Source organism: Arachis ipaensis, chromosome B10 (assembly GCF_059453495.1).
Source record: "Arachis ipaensis isolate K30076 ecotype BB chromosome B10, ASM5945349v1, whole genome shotgun sequence".
Taxonomy (NCBI): domain Eukaryota; kingdom Viridiplantae; phylum Streptophyta; class Magnoliopsida; order Fabales; family Fabaceae; genus Arachis; species Arachis ipaensis.
The window spans coordinates 5,843,184-5,851,400 of record NC_142435.1 but is presented as its reverse complement, the minus strand read 5'-3'; the positions used below and the strand labels follow the sequence as shown (position 1 = coordinate 5,851,400).

General features: G+C 32.8%; 1 pseudogene; it reads right to left on the bottom strand.

Moving 5' to 3' along the window:
* Nucleotides 1–2,497: 2,497 nt before the first annotated feature.
* LOC148579019 (uncharacterized) lies at nucleotides 2,498–3,683 on the bottom strand (annotated as a pseudogene).
* Between the last annotated feature and the right edge of the window lie 4,534 nt (nucleotides 3,684–8,217).

The following is an 8,217-nucleotide window of genomic DNA, read 5'->3' as shown; positions in this document are numbered from 1 at the left end:
TACCATGAAAAATATGAAGCACTATCAGTACAGAGCAGAAGCAAAATGAGTCAATTGAAATCCAAAAATTTTAGAATCAAATGAACCCTAAGATTGAAAAGGGAAGAACTTGAAAGTTCCCAGAAGAAATAGTACCCTTGAAAGAAAAGCCATGTTCAACAAACAAAACCATAGCAGAACAGATTATCAAACAAAAAAAAAAAAACTCAATCAAACTTTCAGATTGAAAAAGATCTTCAAATCAACTAAAGCATCATAAAAAATTTGCCACACCTAAACAGAGCAAATTATAATTCCAATCCAGCAAACAAGAATAACACTCCATGCATATGTTCGTCACGTAGTTCTTCTACCTGAGCAACCGAATAACAGTTTTCAAGGTTATTGATTCGAAAGAAAGAATCACGAGTGGTTCAAAATTATGTTAACTTCAAAGATCATCAACATAAGAAGAACAAACTTGTTGTATCGAAATCCAGAATAAAGCATCTCAATCAGCAGCTAAGTAAATCCACAATCCGCAAATCTAAATACAATTCTATAACAGGAATAAGATAATAATTCACAGCAAAAACATATCGAATCTTCTAGATTATGGATGAAATCTTGAAATTAGAAACCATAGAAAACAACATGAATATGAAGAAGATTAAAGCAAATATTCACAAAAACGAGGAAGATTAGAACTAGCTATAAGGCAGGAATCGCGAACCAAAACCGAAACTGAAGTCATTGCAAAAGCAAGTTCAAGAAAAGCAACCAAATAATAACTCAATGTTGGGTACAAAGAAGAGGAAAGAGGTGTCAAGAATCGACAGATAACTCATGATGACAAGAACCAAAAGACAAGAATGACAAAAAGACAAGGATGACATTCCTATAGCCCTCTGATAGTGCCACAATTTGTACAAATAGGCACACTTCTATTTATACAATTGTGATCCTATCATAGGACACTTGCTCCATATTACACAGATTAAACCTAAGCTCTGATACCACTTTGTCACGGCCCAAAATGAGCCATGATCGGTGCTCAGGAAAATAATCCCCAAGCAAGCCTAACCGACTCAAATATAAGTTGAATAAGAAAATTACAAATGTTTTAAATAAATTTACAATGTCTAAAATGAATAATTACATATTTTTAACAAACAAAAAATAAAATAAATATGGGTGGATCCTGCCTGTGACACATGGAGCAGATGACGTCTAAGAACTCAACAATGAATAGATACCCATTGCAGATCATTATTCTTGAATAGAAAGGCTCACATAATCAAATATTTATTCCTGGAAAATATTTTTAGAAAAAACGGAGTGAGTTTTGCAACTCATTGACTAGATAGTACATCTATAATTCACATGAGACCATATAAACATAATTTTAGTTAGAAGATAATAATTTATATAAATAAGTGAATCAATAAGGGAGTTCTCATACAGAAATTAAATCAAAAGTCCACACTTGGACGGCTCCACCTCTATGGGTAGCCCTTTCCTCTTGTGTGTCCTAACAGAATAACAGATCTAACGTGTGGCCTACACGTTAGGCTAACAATACCCCTGCTAACTGGGGTCTGAGTTAGATGCATCTAGGTTAACATCATAACCGCCGTTAACTACGGTTTTCTAATACGAGCCTCCCAAACCAATTCAAAACATATAATTTCGAATATAATCAATTCTTCAGTCTTTCATACATACGAGGTATCAAATCAAATCAAATCAAATAATACTTTCTCATCTAATCCTTTTCAATCATATTTTCTCAATCTTAAGGCATTTCAAACATATTTCATAATTTTAAAATAACTGAGTACCAATAAATACTTCAATATTTCAAAAATAGATATTCAAGTAAAATTAAATATTTTGGAATAATGCAAAACTTCAAAAAAAAAATATATAGTCTCATGTATAGTTCCGAAAGTATAAACTTCATAAAAAATGAATTATTTAATTCTAATAAATCAATTATTCTAACCAATTTAAAATCATTCAAAGCAAATATAGTGAGTATAATTCAAAGATCATAATAGATATATATCAAAATAATTGTAGATGCACAATCAAATAATTATAAATGTAAAGCCTACTCACAAATTGGTCCCAAGGGACCGAAGAAACCAAACCAGAGTGCCAAGATAAAACCTGAGGAAGGTTGAAGTAGAATGGAATGAAAGAGCACGAAATTTGGACCAAGGTAGTAGCAACAACTTCGATTCCTCACTGCAGCAACCTCAACAACAGCCCTAGTATCAATGACATAGAACAACCACAGTAACAATGGCAGCGAATCTAATAGCCTACGGTGGTTTAAACTAAGCAAAGACAAAAAGGGACAGCAAACATGATAGGACAGAGTCAATAATAGAGCTTTATGGCAAGACAAGGCAGAACAAGTTTAGTCTTACCAAAGGAAATAAGAGGATGGAGCATTAGTAGCTCCGGTGACCCCCCCACCGACAAGGACAGAATAGGCATAAGCAAAGCTGAGCTAGGGCAAACTTGTAGAGTTTCCAACAGCGGCTTCCGACGACATCAGCACGGTTCCCGGTGACCAGAGGCGCGGTGGCGCAGCCTGTAGCAACGATGGAGGCATACCAGCTCCCCCTCCTTGCGAGACTCTCCTCTCTCTGACCATTGCCTTTCTCTCTCCTCAGCGAGCTCCTCTCTCTCTCTCTCTTTGAAGCCCCATACCCACAGCCATGACGGCAACGACGAAGCTCCTCTTCCAGCGGCAGCAACAAGGCGCGGCTGCGACGAGATGTCATTCCCTCCCTCTGTTCTGTGTCGCGTCTTTCTCTTTCACATGCGGTGGCTTCTTGTGGTGACGATGGAGTCCTCGACAACGACAGTGGAAGCTCCGACTGCGGCAGGGATGGTCTTCAGGGGCGACGGCGGGAGAGCACCACCTCGTGCTTCTTCCTTTATCCTCCCATTCCCTGTTTTGAGCTCCTTCTCCCTCTCTCTTCCTGATCCACGACAACGACGGCGACGACGGCTCCCAGCCCCACCGGCGCCGTCCCTTCCTTCCCTCTCTTCTTCTTCCCGATCCTCACTCTCTCTGCCTTTCCTATGTGTGTATGTGTGTAGCGTGTGAGGTGAGAGTTGAGAGTGTGAGTTAATTTTGAAATTAGAGTTAGATTTGGGAAAAAGAATAATAAGGATATTGTAGGAATTTTACAGTTTAGATGAGAAATTTTGTTCATATAATATATGTTGTTGAAAAAAATAATAATATACATGAAAAATCAGAAGTGAAATAATATAAAAATTATTTATGATATAAATAAAATAAATACAATAAAAGATAAAAATATGAAAGAGAGCACTATAAATTTTATAATGTCAAATAAAAAGAAAATATTCTATAATTTTTTTAGTTTTATCAGTACTCTGTAATTTAATATTACTTTAAACTATAAATTTTTATTATTTATGATTCTATTGTTACTTATAATTAGTTTTTTATTTATTTTATACTTTTTGATAGGATCATAATTCATATTATGCAAAATTTTGATAATAAACGTATTATATAATAATTACAATTACAAATTTTACAAACCCAAAAAAATTAATTTTTTTTATACAAAATGAAAATAGAGTACATCAAATAAAGAATAGAAAAAAATTCATATAGATAAGAAAGAATACAAATTCCATAAAACCAACCACATATATCATATAAACAAAAAAATATAAAAATTAAAATATGAAAGAGTACTAAAAATAATAAAGAAAATCAAAATATTCACCTTGTTAGTGATTGAAACAAATTTAAAAGATTTTGATGAAAAAAATATTGGAACGAAGAAAATTTTTCATCTAATTTTCTAACAGTAACCAGCCACCATGAACATGAACGCAGAAGAAACAAATTTTAGCTTCTCGTGAACGTGTGTTCAGAGGTGGAATCACTTTTCTTTTCTCTAACGCGTTTGCCAAACACACACATAGGCATCTTCCAAACAGCCACATTGTGAAGAAACCGTTGTAGGGTATCACGGTTTATATAGTGAGCCAACTCCTTCGTAGTCCGCTACAGGGTCTCGCGAAATACACTTTGGGCCTCTCTCTTCATAATCTGCTACAGGGTGTAGCGGTTTATGTGTTTTTGCTTCTGAACGTAATCCACGACAGAGTGTAGCGGATTATGTGTAAATGAAATCAGCGTTAGGGTGTCGCGGATTACATATAATGAGGTTTGTTGCATTTGCGTCTGGTTTTTCCTATTGTTGTATTTACGTAACACTTTCTCTCCTTCATTTTATTTATGTAAATTGTCCTAAATTTCTTATGCTAAATTTGATATTATTTGAAGGAATGGTGATAAGAAACTTATATAAATAGTTCATATAGTATGGAATTTGAATATTTGTAACGTAAAATTTATTACTACTAATAATATTATTATGACATTTGTAATATGGATGTTTATTACACTTAATGAGTTATTTATAGAAACTAATAAATTAAGTATTGGAGTTATAAATTTATTGTATTGTTTATAATGGTGAGATATAATAAATATAGGGATATGGATTCAATGTCTTTGTAGGTTACAAATTTGATTACAATTTTTTTTATTTTTTTTTTTTTTGCTGATTTAGAATAATGGTTGATTTGGCAAAAATTGAGTGGTTGATTCTAAGATTTTGCCAAGTAAGCGATGTTGCTGACATGACATTAATAGAAAGAAAAAGATGTTTTAAAAGTAATGTATGTAAACTTATGTATCAACTTTTATATATTAAGAATAGAAACTTGGAACATTACATTTTACCCTCCTTACAAAAATTTTTGCCTTCGAAAATTGATACAGTATACAAAATGTTACATGGTTTTAGCCTTCTACCAAACATGAGAAAGAAGTATAATCGGGTACAAAAAGTTACAAGATAAGTTTGTGTTAAAAAGATGTGGTTAACATTCACACTCTTGTTCTCTTGATAAGTCAAACACATATGGCGCTTTTTATTTTGTTCATCACTCCCAATGTACATCCGATCCGAAAGTCAAACATCAGGACTAACTTTTCAATTTGTACCAAAATCTCCTTAACTTCCTCCTCCGAATACTCCTACTTCATAATCTTTTTGACGTCGCACACTTATAAGTTTCACCTTCTGGGTCTACGAGCTATGTCCTAAAAACTAATGTTTTGCTTGCTATATCTAGGGATTACATGTTAACCAATAGAATCTCAAGTTTACTCAAAGGAATATAAAACTTAGGAAGAGAAGAACAAGCATCTCAGATTATGTTCACAAGAATTCGGGAGGATGCGTAAGATCGCAATTAAACAAGGATGTTCAGAAATAACGAAGTGTGCTAGAAAGAGAGTCAAATCACATCTTAACAAAGAAATCTGAATCAAGAAATTTCGATAGAAACAATAAAAGAAAGATAGAGTATTAGGTTGAAACAAATTCAAGCTGAATAGAAGGAGTACATAGCTCACAAGAGCTGGCCATTAAAGTCAATGGCAATGTTCACAAAGGTTTAAGAGAATGATTAAGAACATAATCAGGTAGGATATCCATTTACAATGGAAGAGAGAATCATTTCACAATCTCAAAGAAAATATATGAGACGAACATTTCAAAAGAAATTATAAAAGCATAAATACTATCACGTCAAACAAATTCAAGTTGAAACAAAAAGACGAAAGGTTTATGAATTGAAGATTAATAGGAGTCATGGGCAAATATTTTTCCTCAAAAACACTAGAGGATACTTAAGTGTACAACAAGTAAGGATACGTATAAACATAAAGATAAAATCAACAATAGAGAAAACAAAGCAAAACATAAATTAAAAATACGACAACACATTTTAGAATAGGCAACTTAACAGTCATAAAAAATCGAAAACAGTTACTATCACAAATATCAGTATGCTTCTTTTCCCTTTCTATAGAAACCTTCAACTAAGTACCTTTGAGATTATTATCATGATTTTAGACATTAAATAATTATGTCAATATAAAATTTGATATCTCCTAACTCAAAATAGTAGATAGATTATGTAAAATATGACAAGAAATGTAATTGATCTCTTTGTTGTCCATTAAGCCAAGATTTACATATACATTTACGTATTTAAATCATTATGGTCACTGTTGGTAAAATACAGTCATATGATTTTCTATAATCATGCAGCTAGACTTTGTATGAAGTTACAAATAAATTCACTTATAAAATAACAATAATAATAAAACTAAAAAATTTGAAGTATTGACAATTAACACACTAAGATTAGTTATAATAACTACTTTTTTTGTTTTGCTTTTGACAAAATCCAAGCACATAGCAAAAGAATTTTAAAAAATTGGTATGAGATCATATTTCTTGTAAAGATAAAACACTAAAAAAAACTTCACCTTCATAAATAGTAAACTGAACTTAAAGCTTATGAACTAAGGACAAACTCAAATATATATATATTGAATCCAAATATTACAAAAATATATCTCCAAAATTCTTGTCGTACCTGGGAAATTATATCATAAAAAAGCCCTTTTTTTTTCTATACAGAGTCTTTGACAAGTTTGCAAGCCGAAAGTGAGGTTAGGAAACACAAAAATAACCACTACATACAAATCAAAAAACTCAGAAATCTAATCACAAAAGAAATTGACTTGCTTGTTACTTATAAAATCTCAATGATCTCGATTAATATTAGTCATATAACCATATTTTGGGTTTAATCATAGTAGGAAACCACTTATCACTCTTCTCTTCATATACATTGACCTGAGTTTTCATATATACAAATTGTAGGCTTGTAGCTTTCTAGGGAACATTTAACTCATGTTGTATTTTATTATCTTATTATCGGAATATAAGAAAATCAGTCGAAATTGCAAAATTAACATTAAGCATACTGTAATAAAATTGAGATAAAAGTATCACTTAGATTATCAAAATCAAAGTACAAGATCTGAAAAGATAAACTGGGATCTAATTTTAATGTATTAGAAAGTATAGCAGATTTATTGGCAATAATTAAGTTACAATAGTAGCTAGGGATCTATGTGAGATAGTTAATTGAAAGGACAATAGAATCATTACTAAGAATGAAATACGTATTATCTTACAATTGCCACAATATGTTGACTAATAAGATAATCATTTTAACTATAAATCTATAAACTTGCAAAGCAACAGTATTGTTGAGTTTGGAAAACTTCAATTCATTATGATGATCAAACATTATTAAAATAGTAATTAGAAATTATTAAATTAATTTTTGCTTCAAAATTGTTTAATTAATAATTTCTATGTTGCTTGCAGATTTTGGTCATTGGGCTTTAAGCAATGAAAAGCCCAAAATATTGACAAAACTTTCAGCCTTTAGTGCAAAAATGTTTTAAACATTATGGCTGAATTATTCATATGTTGATTGGGCCAGGGAATTAATGTGAAGCCCAATTAATCTTTGCTACAAGACCAACAAGGCTTAGTCCGAAAAGTTGAAAAGAAAGAAGGAAAGAGTAGTGCATGTTTGGTTCGGTTACCCACTCCCTCTTTGAATGGAATTCAAATTTTATGAACTTGCTTTAATTGCATTGGTAATATGAAAGAGAAAATGCAATTGATTTGATGGCATTAATTGATTTCACACGCTACAAGGCATGGGGGAAGGGAAGTGGATAAGTAACTCATTTTAATTTCTTTCTTTACTTCCATTGAAAGCTTTTCACTCTTCTCTCTCTAGTTTCGGTCACTTCACTGACAGTGAAGAAGCTTGAAGATGCAAGCTATCAGAGGTAGAAGCAGAGAAGCTATAAGCAAGCAAGAGGCCTAGGTGATGATAGCCCTTGTAAAAAGAAGATCTACAGTATGGCGTGGCTGAGATCTTTACCACTAATGGCAAGATGTGGTGAAAAAACCTCAAGATCACCATGCCTAAAAATGGTAGCAATCCAATTCGGTCAGAGAAGAAGATCCCTGGGGTATGGCTCGTTTCTACTTTTTGTTCAACCATCATAAAAGGTAGCTACTGTAGCTACATGGAGGAAGAAGCAGAAGTGGAGCAGATGGAGCTGTCAAGGATCAAGTGTTCATCAAGGGTCAGAAATCCTTCTTGGGGACCAAGTCAAGATGGAAGGGCGGATTGATGAAGCTTGATGAGAAGGGATGAGAGAGAGGTAATTGCATGTTGATTTGCTTTCGGTTTCCCTCTCTCTTCTCTCTGTCTGAACCGGTT